Here is a 17,466-nt window from a genome sequence, read left to right as displayed (position 1 = left end):
ACACAAAATGAAACTCAGTATTCTGAGAACTGAACAAGGAACACAGGTAAAACAAAGCTTTTATCAGGTAAAATATCTGATTTCGTATGTAAGTATGCTTTCCGCAGGTTTAGCCTAAAATATCCAATACTATTTCTTTAGAGAACGAGAGATAAGCTGTAACTTTTTTATATTGTAAAAACTAAAGTTTTGTGTTTAATAAAATAAAAAAACCTAGTTACTTAATTGGTGAGACTCTCAACTACGAGACTGCAGGTGATACACACACACATATATTACGGACAATTTATTACAATAATGCTAATTTATAATGTTTATGTTCACCTTTTCTTATGATGTCCTAAAGCACTCAAAATGAACAGTAGAAAGGTATGATCAGAAAGAAAAACACAGTAACCAGTTTGTTTTTGGGAACTGTAATTTCTTCATCCAGGGCAAATGGCAAACAACCAGTATATTAAACTTCAATCGTGAAAGCTGAATATTTAAGGAAAATTATCTATTTATTACCCTTTATTAGTTTGCAGATAATCTATAAATGACGTTGTGGTTAATCTTATCTTGTAAAGTTTAAAACTTAAACTTAGATTAGCTGGGTATTGTCTGTTGTTTAATTATAATCCATAAATGATTTTGCACTTAATCTGAATTAAGTAAATCTTAAAATTTAGCTTTGAATTATACTGTTATTATTCAATATTTGTTTACAGATAATCTGCAAATAACCTTTCTATTAATCACAGTTATGTAAAATTTAAGGCTTAAAGCGAGACAGTCAAGTGATTATCCCATTTTCACTTACAGCTAATCCATAAATGACTGTAATTTCAGTCAGTAAAGCTTAAGTCTTTCACCAAGATGATCTGGTTTTAATACTTTATTTATTTCACGTACTCCACAAGTGGCATCGCTTGTAATCTCAGTTGCACAGAATTTGAAAGCTAAGCCTAGATAATCTGATTTTTATTCCTTGTTTTTTTACAGGTCATCCACGAACGATCTTGTACTTAATCTCAGTCAAGTAAGATTTAAAACTTAAACCTGGATCATCTGGTTAGTATTCCGACGAATGATAATAATACACTGATATTATAGACAATGTGTTATAGGACAGCATACTGAGTTATATCGAAATATTTCATACTCTAAGATGTTTTAGTGTTTATTATGTCAAGCTAATGGAACCAATAATGCTCGTGAGAATAGCAAAGATCTAAAATAGTTCTTTTATTTCAACCTAGATGGCACTTTATACCTAGATATTCTGAATGCGAATTTTTTTAAATGTCTAAACTGTGGGAGAAGAAGAAATAAAAGATATGATGTAATACTTTTGTGTAATCTATAGTGATGTAAGTGTCTAGACTGGTAACGACGTGCAGTATAATGAAATGGTGCTATATAGAAGTAGAGGTAGGTATGCTGTATATATAAGACAGGGTATGTAAGAGGAAAAACTGAAGTATGATATATGACGTGTATGTAGTATGACGATATAGTATTAGTAGCGAAATCATACCAGTTGACAGGGAGATGTGGGTCTTAAGATAAACTGTTGAGAGAAGGAACTGGAAATATTGTTAATGAGATACGTTCATGACATTAGAAAAACACGTAGGTTCAAGAAATCTTTATAGAAATGGATATTAATCCTACAACCTTTCCAAAAGTCCATCTTTCGAAAGCGCTCGGGTTATAGGGTTTTTATTCATTATGGAGATACGGATATTTATAAACTAGTAAAAGTGGGTTTGGTTTTTAGATAGATAGAAAAACAGTGGTTAGAGTCATACAGACTTCCTGAGGAAATACTAGTAAGATAGATGAATAAGGTAGATACTGAGCCAGAGACACATCCAGATATAAAGTTAGAGAGAAAAACAGAATGTATGGTAGGCAGGCACACACACACACACACATATCTATCAAGATAAACAGATAGAAAAGATAAGTAGGCTGACAGAGAGATATTTAGACAGTCAGGTACAGCAAGAGACAAATATGTAAATAGAAATACAGTCAGTCAGATTGGCAGACAGAAAAACAGTCAGTTAGATAGGTAGATGGAGAGCTAGTCAATCAGATAGGTAAATAGAACGACATTAATCAGATAGGCAGACAGACAGACAGCTAGACAGATAGGTAAACAGAACGACGGTAATAAGATAGGTAGATAGACAGACAGCTAGACAGATAGGTAATAAGATGGGTAGACAAACAGACAGCTAGATAGATAGGTAATAAGATGGGTAGACAGATAGACAACTAGACAGATAGGTAAATAGAACGACATTAATCAGATAGGTAGACAAACAGAGAGCTAGACAGATAGGTAAACAGAACGACGGTAATAAGATAGGTAGACAGACAGACAGCTAGACAGATAGGTAAACAGAACGACGGTAATAAGATAGGTAGATAGACAGACAGCTAGACAGATAGGTAATAAGATGGGTAGACAAACAGACAGCTAGATAGATAGGTAATAAGATGGGTAGACAGATAGACAACTAGACAGATAGGTAAATAGAACGACATTAATCAGATAGGTAGACAAACAGAAAGCTAGACAGATAGGTAAACAGAACGACAGTAATAAGATAGGTAGACAGACAGACAACTAGACAGATAGGTAAACAGAACGACAGTAATAAGATAGGTAGATAGACAGACAACTAGACAGATAGGTAATAAGATGGGTAGAAAATGAGACAGCTAGATAGATAGGTAATAAGATGGGTAGACAGACAGACAACTAGACAGATAGGTAAATAGAACGACATTAATCAGATAGGTAGACAAACAGAGAGCTAGACAGATAGGTAAACAGAACGACGGTAATAAGATAGGTAGACAGACAGACAGCTAGACAGATAGGCAAAACAGAACGAACAGTAATAAGATAGGTAGACAGACAGACAGCTAGACAGATAGGTAAACAGAACGACGGTAATAAGATAGGGAGATAGACAGACAGCTAGACAGATAGGTAATAAGATGGGTAGACAAACAGACAGCTAGACAGATAGGTAATAAGATGGGTAGACAGACAGACAGCTAGACAGATAGGTAAACAGAACGACGGTAATAAGATAGGTAGACAGACAGACAGCTAGACAGATAGGTAAACAGAACGACGGTAATAAGATAGGAGATAGACAGACAGCTAGACAGATAGGTAATAAGATGGGTAGACAAACAGAACAACTAGACAGATAGGTAATAAGATGGGTAGACAGACAGACAGCTAGACAGATAGGTAAACAGAACGACGGTAATAAGATAGGTAGATAGACAGACAGCTAGACAGATAGGTAAATAGAACGACATTAATCAGATAGGTAGACAAACAGAGAGCTAGACAGATAGGTAAACAGAACGACGGTAATAAGATAGGTAGACAGACAGACAGCTAGACAGATAGGTAAACAGAACGACGGTAATAAGATAGGTAGACAGACAGACAGCTAGACAGATAGGTAAACAGAACGACGGTAATAAGATAGGGAGATAGACAGACAGCTAGACAGATAGGTAATAAGATGGGTAGACAAACAGACAGCTAGACAGATAGGTAATAAGATGGGTAGACAGACAGACAGCTAGACAGATAGGTAAACAGAACGACGGTAATAAGATGGGTAGACAGACAGACAGCTAGACAGATAGGTAAATAGAAAGACATTAATCAGATAGGTAGACAGACAAACAGCTAGACAGATAGGTAAACAGAACGACGGTAATAAGATAGATAGACAGAGAGAAAAGCAGTCAGCGAGTTAGGTAGACAGAATACAAACAGGTGTATGTACAGGTAAGTAAACAGACAGAGAGACAAATGAACTAAAACTATTTTATAAAAACTAAGTTAGGCTTTCCCTCCATTCAAACGAACATAACAATATACAATGTATCAAAAGACGGCTGATATTGATATTAACACTTTCATTAAAATAAAGTAGAAAACAACGTTTCTTATTTTGTTAACCTGAATATGACCGAAGGAGATCGAAATGTTCTTCTCTGCTTTCTTTTAATAAAAGTGTTAATACCCATATCAGCCATCTTGAAATATATTTTCACTTCAAGTGGGATAGGTTTCTCGTCATCATGAATACACAATGTCTGTTCAAAACAGCTCACGCCTAACTTTATGCGATCAACTACATATATTAATAATGGTTCCCAGCTAGTACAATATATAGAACTAGATATACTTAACGCAGAGTACCCGAAAGTGTTCTGTTTCAAGAGTATATAAAACCAATATTAAGAGTAATAAATATTTCTATTTCTTTTTTTTGAAGTTCACATTTCATGCTGTGGTGTAGCCTACATAGTGCATAGTTTTTCCCGTGATTCGTCGCATGCGCACGCTTTACTGACGTCACGAAAGTACAACTTGCAACGTTAAGCGTCCATGCGTTCGGTGTCTACTGGTTGACTGACAGACAACATAGTAGGCATAGTGGAAAATTTCGGGAAAATAAGCTATTGTACCTTGACTACTTGATTGTCTTACTATGCTAATACAATATTAAATTGAGCAACAAAATTTAAAGCATAATAAACACATTATTTTTTCATGTAGGGAACATACAACGTGTGTAAAAAGTACATTGCTTTGTTTTCTTCAAGTAGTTCTTTCACGATACGTTTCTGACCAATAAAATCAGCCACAAGTCGTACATAAATATTATCTATCATGTGTGTTAGCATCCATTACCCACAGTTGGTTGGCTCGATTACCATAATTTTGGGTGTGGTAAGTGGTAACTCTTTGACGTTGTACGTTGCCTACTTTGTTTTAAGGATTTTTGCCCGAGAAATGGGAAGAAGAAAAAAAAAAAACACCATGAAATATGGTACATTTTCACTTTCATGTAGACTTCTGTCTTAATTTAAAGACACAAGTGCTTAATCAGTTAAGTGAGTTAATTATTAATAGAAGGATATGCAAATAGCATCAAAGTCATTAGGAATTTAAGAAGAAATGAAAGAGAAAGGTTAGAAATAACCTTACATCATTGCTCTTCGTACTGTTTTTGTTTTTAGTGTCGTCTAATAGACAGACACCTGGTGCTAAAACCAGTAAGTAAAACAAACATTTTATACCAGTGAGAACCAGAAACGTAAAAATAAAATGTTGTTCTTACTCCTTGAACAAACTAAAAACAAAGTTGTCTCAAAATCTATTTAAGAGAGGTCATTGGACGGTGAGGGTAGGTTTACAGATTTGAAACGCTAAAATATGGGGTTCATTTCCTAGTGATGGATAAAGCGCACATGTAGCTAGCTGTTCATCATTGTCCCTTTGTCAGATCATGAGTAAACATGTTCTGATTATTAAAAAATCAGTTAAGAAATGTGCTTTGAAGAGTATATCCACAATTACACTGGAGGTGTGTTTCAAAACCTGGTCGTCATCTTCATTGTTTTATTGGATATATGGACCGCATTCCTACATTAAACTCATGTTAACCTTACATCCGAGACCAAGTCAAATGCTTTTCAACATACCTAGTGTGAATGGGACATAGTCGCACAGTGATATCATCTTGAGATCTTAGAATTTCGTTGGATGTTTCAAGTTAAGCACAATGCTACAAAATTAGCTTATTTGTGCTCTGGTCATCACAGGTATCGAAATGCAGTTTTCTAGCCTTATAAGTCCGCAAACATACCGCTGTGCCATGGTGGGGGCAGGCGTCAGCAAGGTTTGGTTGTTTGTTTTGAATATCTCACAAAGCTACACGAAGGCTATCTGCACTATCCGTTCCTAATTTAGCAGCGATAGACTAGAGGAAGGCAACTAGTCATAGTCACTCATCTCCAACGAATAGTGGGATTGATCGTTAAATAATAACGCCCCCACGGTTGAAAGGGCGAGCATATTTGATGTGACTGGAATTCGTACCCAATTTTCCTCAGACTGAGAGTCAAACACCCTAACCACTTTGCCATGCCGAGCCATTTTTATGTTTAGCAAAGGCCAATGATGAACAGATCGTCTTGATAAAGAGTTTGTTCATTTCAGACTGAGACCAGAAATCAAACAATCAACCAACATTTTATCACTGTTACACGAAAAAAAAACTTACTCAGAAATAAGCTATTAAACGACATTGAAGGTGAAAGAATAAAAGAGAGAAATCAGAATACATTTTTTACTATTAAAGAGAATATGAAGTAGACAAGTGTTGCTGTAATATTTGATACCTTGAAACGGTTTTAAATAATACATAATCAGTGATATTTATATGTACTATGGTCAATTTGCGAACAGACAGATGATCGTTTGTTTTTCTTTTATGAAGCAGCTACGTAATGGGCCCTCGTGAGTATTGAAACCCTATTTTTAGCGTTATAAGTCTTCAGACTTAGCGGGAAACCATGGGGTTTTGGGGAAGTGCTGTATAGATGAGCGAGTGATTTAACAAACATATAGCTAAATGAAGGAGCTCTTACATCAAGATAGACAGATAGGTGAGTGAACGAATAAACTGAGATAGACAGATAGGTAGGTGAGTGAACGAACAAAAGAACGTAACGAGTAACAGAGAGAGACAGATAAACATATAGACAGATGACAAAATGATTCGAGTAACTAAAGTACATTCTGTACAGTTCCATACACACCACAGAACCAAGAAGGTACTGGTATCGCAGAAAAACGTTTCTTTGTTTGTTTTTTAATTTCGCGCAAAACTACACGAGGGCTATCTGCACTAGCCTACCTAATTTAGCAGTGAAAGGTTGTAGGGAAGGCGGTTAGTCATCACCCACTGGCAATTCTTGGGGTACTCTTTTACCAACGAATAATGGGATTGACCGTACATTATAATGCCCCCACGGCTGAAAGGGCGAGCATGTTTGTTGCGACGAGGATTCGAACCCGCGACCCTCAAATGACGAGTCGAACGCCTTAACCCACCTGGCCATGCCGGGCATGCAGAAAAACATACATGGTCCGTTTTATTCACCTGTAAATACGTCACACAGTATAGAACCAAAAACGTACAAAATTACTTTTCATGTTAAAAATAAATGAATGTAATATTGAGTATAAATATTTATTATGGTGTTCTACAGTGAAATAAAAAAGGCGTTGAAAAGATTTTATGTCTCCAATAAATTATTTTACATTTGTTGAGAATTATGGGTGAAGATATTTTGGCAAACATTTTGGAAACGAAAGAAAATGTCGCTTATTTTCGTTACGGTAACACTATAATATTTCTTGCTTCGAGAAAAAATCAAATGATAAGAAACTAACTTGTAGAGATGTTTAATTAGCTCGAAGTGTTAAAATAATTTTCGAAAGAGTGCATTTATCTGCACCAATATTTAAAAAAGAGAGACAGATGTTTCATTTTCATCAAAACTTGAGAAAAATGACTTCATTACTACTAATTATACATTAGGTTCAGTGTTTCAACAGCGCCCCCGACTTACAACGCTGGAACCCGGGTTTCGATGTCAGTTGTGAGCAGAGCACAGCCAACCCATTGCGTAGCTTTGTGCTTGATTACAAACAAACAAACAAAAAACAAAAAAATGTCAATAGCATAAGCCCCCTTTAGAGAATGAGCAGATAACTAAAACGCAAAATTAATAGGTCGCTTCATATAAACTTAAGGGTACTTCAAGCAGAAACAACTGTGCGGAATAATACATCACTTCTGAATATTGTTCCTGTTCCGTGTGATTATTTCCACCTCGTTCCGTGAGATTCTTCATATAAATTCAGGTACAGAATAACGAATTTAACTGCGCAAAGTTACACGTAGGCCATCTGCCTTAGCCGTCCCTAATTTAGCAGTGTAAGACTAGATAAAAGGCAACTAGCTTCCACCACTCACTGCCAACTCCTGGGCTATCCTTTTACCAGCGAATAGTGGGATTGCTTGTCACATTATAACAATTCCATGGCTGAAAAGGCGAGGCTGTTTGGTGTAACGGGGACTCGAATCCGCGACTCTCAGATTGTCAGTCCAGCGCCCTAACCACCTGACCATGTCTTGCTCAGCTTTTATAAGAAATGTTCTCTGTGCAGGTCGCCATTGAGTGGACTTTGAAATCAGATGGTGTTAGAACCAGGACTGTGTCCACTTTGACGAATAACTGTACATTTGTTTGTTCTGAATTTCACACAAAGTTATACGAGGGTCATATGCGATAGCTGTTCTTAATTTAGCAGTGTAAGACTAGATGGAAGGCAACTAATCATCACCACCTACCGCCAACTCTTGGGCTACTGTTTTATCAACGAATAGTGGGATTGATGGTCACATTATAACGCCCCCACGGCTGAAAGGACTAGCATGTTTGGTGCGACGGGGATTCGAATCCGCGACCGTCAGATTACGAGTCGAACGCCTTAACCCACCTGGCCATGCTGGGCCCATACGCTTATGACTACCACATACTGTTCCACATGCGTTTTGGTTAATTTGTTAAAAAAAAACTGAAACAAAGAATGAAGATTTAATTTTTAAAGTGATAATAAAAGCAAGATAATGTAGAAAGGAAAGCATTTTAATCTGCAGTAACTACATATGATCTAACGAATGAATATTTACAGAAAATCTATGTATTATATCATTCATTACCAGTTATGCGAAACAACCACCAAATTTTTCGTGTTTAAGTTTTACAAAATTAATAATTTCATTAGCATACAAATTGTTTTCATAAATTCTTTGTAATATAATGCTAAATCACGACTTACAATTACTTTGCTCGAGATGAATTAATTAAAAAAGCAATTTTCGATGAAGGACTTTCGAATTAGCTAAAATTTTCTGGAAGAATTGATTAATTAAAAAACATTTTTGAAGCCCTAGTGTTAAGAACCACTGGGTTTACAGGTTAGTTTCAAGGAACTATTCCAACAATGTGTTCGAGATACCCACCGCCAAAAAAAAAAAATCAAAAAAATCAAGCTTATCTATTTCGGAGTAAAAATTATGTTGTTTGTGTGAAAATATTTGAATTTAAAGTAAAAGTTTACTAACGTCGTAGGTTTAGTTTTAAATCTGTAAAACGCTTAAACTTCAAACATCTTTAGTGAATCCCCTTAAAACCTTTACTGGTGATCTACTTAAAAGATGGGATCCTTAGTTTGTGATAAACTAAGTTGCTTCTAATAAGATAAAAACGATCAGTTTGAGTTTCATGGCCACTTTGTTTTCTCTATAAAAACTAAAGGTGTTTGCTTATGAACGTATAGACCGGGTTATAGGCGGTAACGGGACGCGAACTTTGATTTCAAGATGTAAATCGTGTTTGAGTTTCCTTTTGGCCTCAGTTATGTATGATTCAATGTTATTTTCCAATACCCACACACAGACACATATAAAATTATCTCAGACAGGCACACAATTTCCGTAGGAACCAATTCTGGAGTGATCAGGCCATAGTGTGACATACGATGTGTGAAAAGCACACTACTGGTCTTGGGGGGGACATGTTCCCAGAATATTTTTTTATAAATTTATTGTTATAAGATTGAATCGTGGGCCATTTTAACAACAAATATTACATATACACAACGTAATGTATTGAAGTATTACAAACAAATTTTAATACATATGTTGTAGCTACACATGCTATAGTTTTACTGGCCTTACCCCTTCCAATAGGACTACACACAAAATGTACCTAACCCTGCTGACATTAGATTTGTTGTTCAATTAGAAATGACGATAGTGACTGGATAGTGCAAGAGCACAGGCGCAATTTTAGAGCGACCTCTGATACTCACAAATATCAATCCTAAATTATATCATTCAAACGTTAGACGATACGTTTAATTTCACGGAACATTAAAAGTTCTGTACTACAAAATTAGATGTTTTCGTTAGGGATTAAGGATTTGGGATTTATCTAATTACTATGTCTCTTTCAAACTAAACCAGGGTTTACTTCGTAGATGACAAAACAAATAACTTCAGTCGTTTAGTTTGTTTTGAATTTTGCGCAAAGCTACACGATGGCTAGCCTTCTCTAATTTAGCAGTGTAAGACTAGAAGGAAGGCAGCTGGTCATCGCTACCAACCGTCAACTCTTGGGCTACTCTTTTACCAACGAATAGTGGGATTCACCGCCACATTATAATGCCCCCACGGCTGAAAGGGTGAGCATGTTTGGTGTGACGGGGATTCGAATCCGCGACCCTCGGATTACGAGTTGAGTGCCTTAACCCACCTCGCCATGTCGAGCCAACTTCAATCGTTTCGACCGGCTTCTGAAACGTTTCATCAGGTTAGCAGAAGCGAAGAATAAAATATTTAGCAGGTATGTAAAGAACAATGCTGACTTCTGACTCGTGCATGTATCATGCTTCAGATAAAGCAGTCAAACACTTGACTTACCGAAGCACCATTAAAGACACAAAAATGGAATGAAGCTATAACGGTATAATACAAACTTTCTGTGAGACAATAATAAATGATGGTCAATAATATTGCAAGACTGGCCAACGAAAGAAATAGAAAAGCAAATTTCAAAATACATTTTCTGAAAAGAAAAAAATTTAGCTCCAAAAAAAGATAGAATGTGTTACTTTAAAAACATCTGGGTGACACTAATTAAGTATAATGGAATCTTGTATGGAACCGAGGGCCACCAATATAAAGTCTTTTGTTTTCTCTTACATCATATTATGTAACGTCTCGTGCTTCCAGCTGTCTCAATTTATAACGTTTTTTTTTTGCTTCTTTATTGTGTATGAATTTATCTTTTGAGCCAGAACTTTTCTTATTTATTAAATCTTCTGTATATGAAAAAAAAAACACGATTTGATAGCAAAGTTATCATTTTTCTGAAATGCAATTTTTAAGTTGTATGCTTTAGAAAATTCAAAAATTTAAAACCAATTTTATAGTGTATTTCTTATATATCTAATACAAACACAAAATGATGTTCTATAGAAACTATAATGCGACGGTCAATCCCACTATTCGTTGGTAAAAGAGTAGCCTAAGAGTTGGCGGTGGGTGGTGATGACTAGCTGCCTTCCCTCTAGTCTTACACTGTTAAATTAGGGACGGCTAGCACAGATAGCCCGCGAGTAGCTTTGTGCGAAATTCAAAAACAAACAAACAAACAATAGGAACTATACGTCGCATAACATCAGTTTATTCTTAAACGAGTGTAAGTAACATATAATTATATAGACGTTACTATTCACGTAATAGGTTGGGGTTTATTGACGTATATTTCAAAGGCAACATATAAAGTAATGTCCCTTGGATCTATGATGTTATCTAATAATAGAGTTTGCTCTTACTGGAGTGGAAATAATGTTTTCTAAAATTTCTATACGAAATTAAACATTACGACACACAGATATTACATAATTACACATACCTCACTATTTATATCAGTCTAAGAACATATGAATGAAATAATATGCCAACTACAAAACGCTAACATATCTAGTGTTGACGAAGTCTTTGGCTCACTACAAAGTCTCACTACTCTGGTTCTTGTTTGACAGACATGGTAGTGGTTCAGGAGCTGTTTGTATCAACATCCATTTGTGGGAGACAGCATATCTGTTGTTTATACACATAGATACTCTGCAAATTATAAATGAACTTATCCGTTGTATATATATATAGATGTTCTCTAATTTATAAACGAACATATGTTGTTTATATATATAGTTGTTTTGTAGTTTATGACGAACATATCGGTTGTTTATGTATAAATGCTCTGTTGTTTATGACGAACATATTGGTTGTTTATATATCAATTTTTTTGTAGTTTATGACGAACATATACGTTGTTTATATATCAGTGTTTTGTATTTTATGACGAACATATCGATTGTTTAGATATAGATGTTCTGTTGTTTATGACGAACATATTAGTGGTTTATATATATAAAAATTCAGTAAAATATGACGAACATATCGGTTGTTAATATATAGATTCTGTACTTTATAAGAAACATATCGATTGTTCATATTTATAGATATTCTGTAGTTTATAACGAACATATCGGTTGTTTATGTATAGATGCTTTGCGGTTTATAATGAACATATCGGTTCTTTATATACAAATGTTGTGTAGTTTATGACGAAAGCATTGACTGTTTTCATATATACATATAAATGAATAATTATATATACAAACACACATATATTGATGTTTTTTACTTTATGATGAACGTATCGGTTGTTTATTCATTGATGTTTGTGGCTTATATCTAACACATCGGATATTTATGTACAGATGTTCTGTAGTTTATAATAAACAAATCGGTTGTTTATATAGACATTTTATAGTTTACAACGAGCATGTTGTTTGTTTAAATAGTTTTTACGGACACATTGATTCTTTATATATATACAAACATATTTTTATATGTGTTTTAGTTTATAACGAACATATCAGGGGTTCATGTATAGATGTTCTGCAGTTTATGAGGAACATATTGGTTGTTTATGTATACATACACACACATACACATAGATGTTCTGCAATTTATGACGAATATATTGGCTGCTTATATATAGAAGTTTTTAATTTTATGACGAACCTATCAGTTGTTTATATATAAATGTTCTGTAGTTTATGGCGAACATTTCGGGTATTTGTGTCTAGATATTTTGTAATTTATGACGAACATTTCGGTCGTTTTTGTTCTGTAGTTTTTGACAAATATATCGGTTGTTTATACACAGATGTTCTGCAGGTTACGACAAACAAATTGGTTGTTTATATATATATATAGATTTTCTGTAGTTTAGGATATATATACTTCCTGATAAGTCGTACAGCAACATGGATAAGTCGTTACGAGGGTAAACCTATTAACCAATAATGTTCGTTTGAAGATGTCAATCAAGTTTCGAATCATGTACATATTATCCGCTAACTTTTATAAAATGTAATTGAGATAACATCAGTATAACCACGAATGGAACAGAGCCATTATGTAGTAACTCTTGTAGACGTTAGTATTATATAAAACAACGAGCTTTTGCTCCTATATGCCTATAACAAAATAAAACTTTGTTGTTTTTATTATTTAATACTCTAATGTTCGTGACCAGACTTTGGCCTTGTTAGCAGCACGTCATACAAATGTAGATGTATGTAACAACAATTTATAGTTTGCTCAGCTATATAACGTTTGGTAAGAAGTTGTTGTACACAGTTCCTTGAAACAGGAAGGTTAGAACTCATGTGTAGCTTCCGCCATATTGATAATGGCTCTGTTGTTTTGTATTATTCAATATTTCCAAAGCTCCTTGTAAAATCTTTTAGCCATTCTTTTCAGTCTATTTATGACATACAACCAGGATTATGCTACCATTCTTTAGAGCAGTAGGAAAGAACAGATGATTTAGATTGAATCTACGTTATAGAAGACGTAAAACTATACATATATGAAAAGGAAACGAATCCCTTGCATTTAACAAAATGAGGAAGGAAAACATATAACAATATGATGATTAGTTACGCGGACTATGAAAATGAGGCCTAACATAATGCACCAAAAATGAAACATAAGCAATAACACTAAGAAAAAAAAACAACCTAAGATATGTCTTACAATTTTCAACCCTATAATTTCTAACTAAGTATTTTCAGAAATAGGACTTACAGAACAGGAAATACATTGTTTATAAAGTTGAACTTCAATTCCTAGGCCTTATTATTAAAGATAGTTTTATGTAAAGTATTGTTAAAAGATTCAAAATATAGAATATCAAGACAAAGTAATAAGGAGTAATTTGTAAAGTTTGTTGAGAACAACTTAGATTATCGTATTGCGAACCGTTCGTCTGTTTCTTGAAATGATGGGAGAACAGACACGAATAATGTTGATGCCAAATTTTATTTCTCAATCAGAATATTCTACACTAAATTGTTAGGAATTAATCACACTATCATTCACACTTTAAATTGTGATGTCATTCTTGAGGGGTTCTTAGCATGACTGAAATTCTCAATAATTACTTTCTGGTGAGCGGTATAAGTAGCTCAGAGTTTTTGTTCTGAGTGAAACCAAGAGCGAAACACAAGCAATCTTTTTAAAGTCCAAGAAATAGTTTAAATTGATAGACACGGGGGACGGGTACTTTTGTTTGTTATATGATAAATTTTGTTTAGGTAGAATCTCAGTTTTTGTTATTAATAAGACCTTTCATACAATTTGTGTATTGATTTCAAGAATTGAGATTGAGCAATTTTCAAAGTAATTTTTGAACTAAAATCAAACAATTGCAAAAGCTGTTACTGAATAATGAATGTACAAACCACTTCAGCTCGGTATGACCAGGTGGTTGGGGCCCTCGACTCATAATCTGAGGGTCGCGGTTTCGAATTCTTATCATACCAAACATGTTCGCCCTTTCAGCCATAGAGCGTTATAATGTAAAGGTAAATCCCACTATTCTTTGGTAAAAGAGTAGCCCAAAGGTTGGCGGTGTTTGATGTTGACTAGCTTGTTTTCCCTCTAGTATATCACTGTTAAATTAGGGATGGCTAGCGCAGATAGCCCACGTATCGCTCTGCGTGTAATTCCAAACAAATCTAACCTGGAGACTTTTAACGCTAAAATTCGGATTTAGATATGGGTATAGTATAGATAACCCAACGACAAAACAAGTACACTGATGCACATATTGCCATTATTTTAAATTATAAAGTCAGAAAAGTGTTAGTTAACTGTAGACTGTTAAAGGTGGGAAAGGAAATGATATTCTTAATATTAGTGTAATAATAACGTTTTGACATCATAGTTCACTTTTTGCTTAAAGTTTCACTTATGTTTAGGGCTGGACAGCTTACTTCCGGGAACAAATGTTATTTATCTTTCTCTCAGTGACCACATTTAATCATCTGTCGATTTCATTTCTCTTCTTTCTTCTTTATTTCTAAGACGTTAACCTTCCCACAACTGGCTACACACAATAAAAAGTGGCATGGATGACAATACTTGTGGGTTTGAACTCCACTACGTTATGTAGCACGTGAGGTATTCAAATTAGGGTTAAATCTGGTAGACTGTATATTCTTACTGCTATGTATGCTCTACCTCCGCAGATACCTAAAACCTAAGATGTATTTCACAATCCCTAGCACTATAATTTGTATCTTGATGTTGTTCTTATCACTGTGTGTCTTCAAACCTAATTTTTCTAGTTTACATAACTATGGGGGACTAAGACACCGGTACGAATATCGATAAACTTCAACAGCTATCAATTTTTGTACGGAATACGTCAATCCCGTATAGGAACACAATAAGGAATTGTGTGGACACTACGTTTTTTGTTTAATATGCTTGAAACAAACTTTTTTTTTTTCCAAGGTTCGCTGTCAGAACTCCAAGTAAACAGGAGTGGAATTTCAAATCTCTTGCGGGAAAAGGAAAGTCGCAATTGGAAGGCTACCTGAAAATTACGAATAGATCGATATTAAACAGATGAATTAGGAGCGAGAAGACTTCTGTCAGGTGGTCTCCCGTCTAATTTGTTCTTCTGCTTTTTCACTAAGAATTAACGTTACATGTGATCAATTTCATCTCTCGTTTTCTAGAGACTTCCCGAAGAGGAACCAATCCTAAATTAAGCTTTTACGTAAACTGTTACTTAAGATGTTCCCCGTATCTGAGGTACAAGCACACACACCTAATAGGTGTCTCCATATGAGCCCGATATATCTAGTCTAAAAGTCTGTTTATCTAGCATTAGCTGCAGGGTTATTATTACTATTTACTTAGACGTTTCCTGACACTAGTACTAGACTGAAGTATGGTATTAAGAGTTGTAAGTTCCACTTAACATTTACCTAGGCAGTTGTGGGTTCTGTTCATTTTTAAATAAATAGCTGCTGTTTCCATTAACTTTAATATATATAGCTAGCTGGATCCATTCACGTTTATATAGCCAACTTTTGGTTTTATTAATCTTTATATAGGCAGCTGTAATTCCTGTAAATCGTTATACAGAAAGCTTCTAGTTTTAGTTAATCTCTATGTAGACCGTTTCTGGTTCTGTTAATCTTTCTATAAACAGCTGCTGGGCCAGTTACATTTTTATATAAACAGCTGCTAATTTTGTTAAGCTTTATACAGGCTCCCATTAATCTTTGTATAAACAGCTTTTAGTTTCAGTTCATCTTCACATACACATCTGGTTCCGTTAATCTTCATATAAGAAATTTCTAGTCTCCGTTAATATTTGTATAGCTTCTGCTACTTTTTGTTGAGATACCTGTTGATCACGGATGGAGAGGTGGCGACTTGGGGTCCGGACAGACCTATCAGACAGTTGTTATTGATTTTCCGGTGGTGGGAGGGTAGAAACGCTAATATTATAAGTTTTAAATTAGATACCACTCGGTCGAAACGTATCGCTACACCTTTTCATTCAATTGAATATTTAAATAGAAGCTTCTAAGTATTCTCAAACACCTTCTGTAAAATGCAATGAAAGAAAAGTTTATGATATTATCTGTTATTTCTGGAGGTAAATATATTCAGGATTTGTGAGAAATAAGTCGGACATTTGGTGCTTAAAATTTTTTCTGCATATAAAGTAGAAGTAAATGCGTATTTACAAAGATCATTTGTTAGTTTACGAAAAGTATCTACTACTAGGGATAAGCTATTATAACAATCTCAGCGAAAACCGAAGTTACATTGTTTATTGGGCATTACACTAGTATGGTTTAAATATCTGTCCCATAACGGATATTTTGTTCTTTAAATTATTTAACCCATTTGTTACAGGATGATGGACTTATGATAAAAAAAATGGAAAAATCTCTTTACGAATAAAACAACATAAACTACTAGAACTAAAAACCAAGATAGTTATTACTGGACTTAAATAGTTACTTTATTGTTGTCACGTGATCAAGATACTTTGAATGTATTTGAAGTACAGCACTTATAGGTTTAACACCGGAGTGTCAGTCAACTAAAATACTGTTTCAAATCTTATCAAAACTAGTTAAAAGATTTCTACAAATCTTAACTACGAGTACACAGGTAATATATTTGTACAAATTGAGTCTTTACGAGTACACAGTTAACATGCTTCTACAACGATTCAGTCTTTTTTTTTAACTAAGAGTACACACTAAAGACGCTTATACAACAAATCAGTATTAACTAGAAGTATACAGTTAACTTTTTTCAATAATTCAGTCTTAGATACGAATACACCCAGGATGAAACACGGATACAAAGCTTATTCCCACATTTATAATGTATTCTGAACTGCCTTGAGGCTATGTACATTAAAAACTATCCAATTGGACTTATAATATTTTTTTTCTACTTTTTCATTTGTTATTCCTATCACTGGTAGTAACGTTTCTAAAAAATTCAGATTGTCATACGCGCATTTTTATTGTTCTTCATCTGGACGTTTTTGATATCGTTTATTGACTAAAGTGTAAATGTATAGAGCTATCTTTAAAATGCTCCGAGAAAC

The 17,466-nt window shown here is 34.5% G+C and overlaps 1 pseudogene across 1 annotated transcript in view; it reads right to left on the bottom strand.

The window, feature by feature from the left end:
* LOC143257661 (uncharacterized) overlaps positions 1-17,466 on the bottom strand; it is a 100,717-nt pseudogene that overhangs the window by 25,184 nt on the left and 58,067 nt on the right. The window lies entirely within an intron of this gene.

This window comes from Tachypleus tridentatus, chromosome 7 (genome assembly GCF_004210375.1).
Source record: "Tachypleus tridentatus isolate NWPU-2018 chromosome 7, ASM421037v1, whole genome shotgun sequence".
Taxonomy (NCBI): domain Eukaryota; kingdom Metazoa; phylum Arthropoda; class Merostomata; order Xiphosura; family Limulidae; genus Tachypleus; species Tachypleus tridentatus.
Note: the sequence above shows the minus strand (reverse complement) of the source record. Positions and strands in the feature narration are given on the sequence as shown.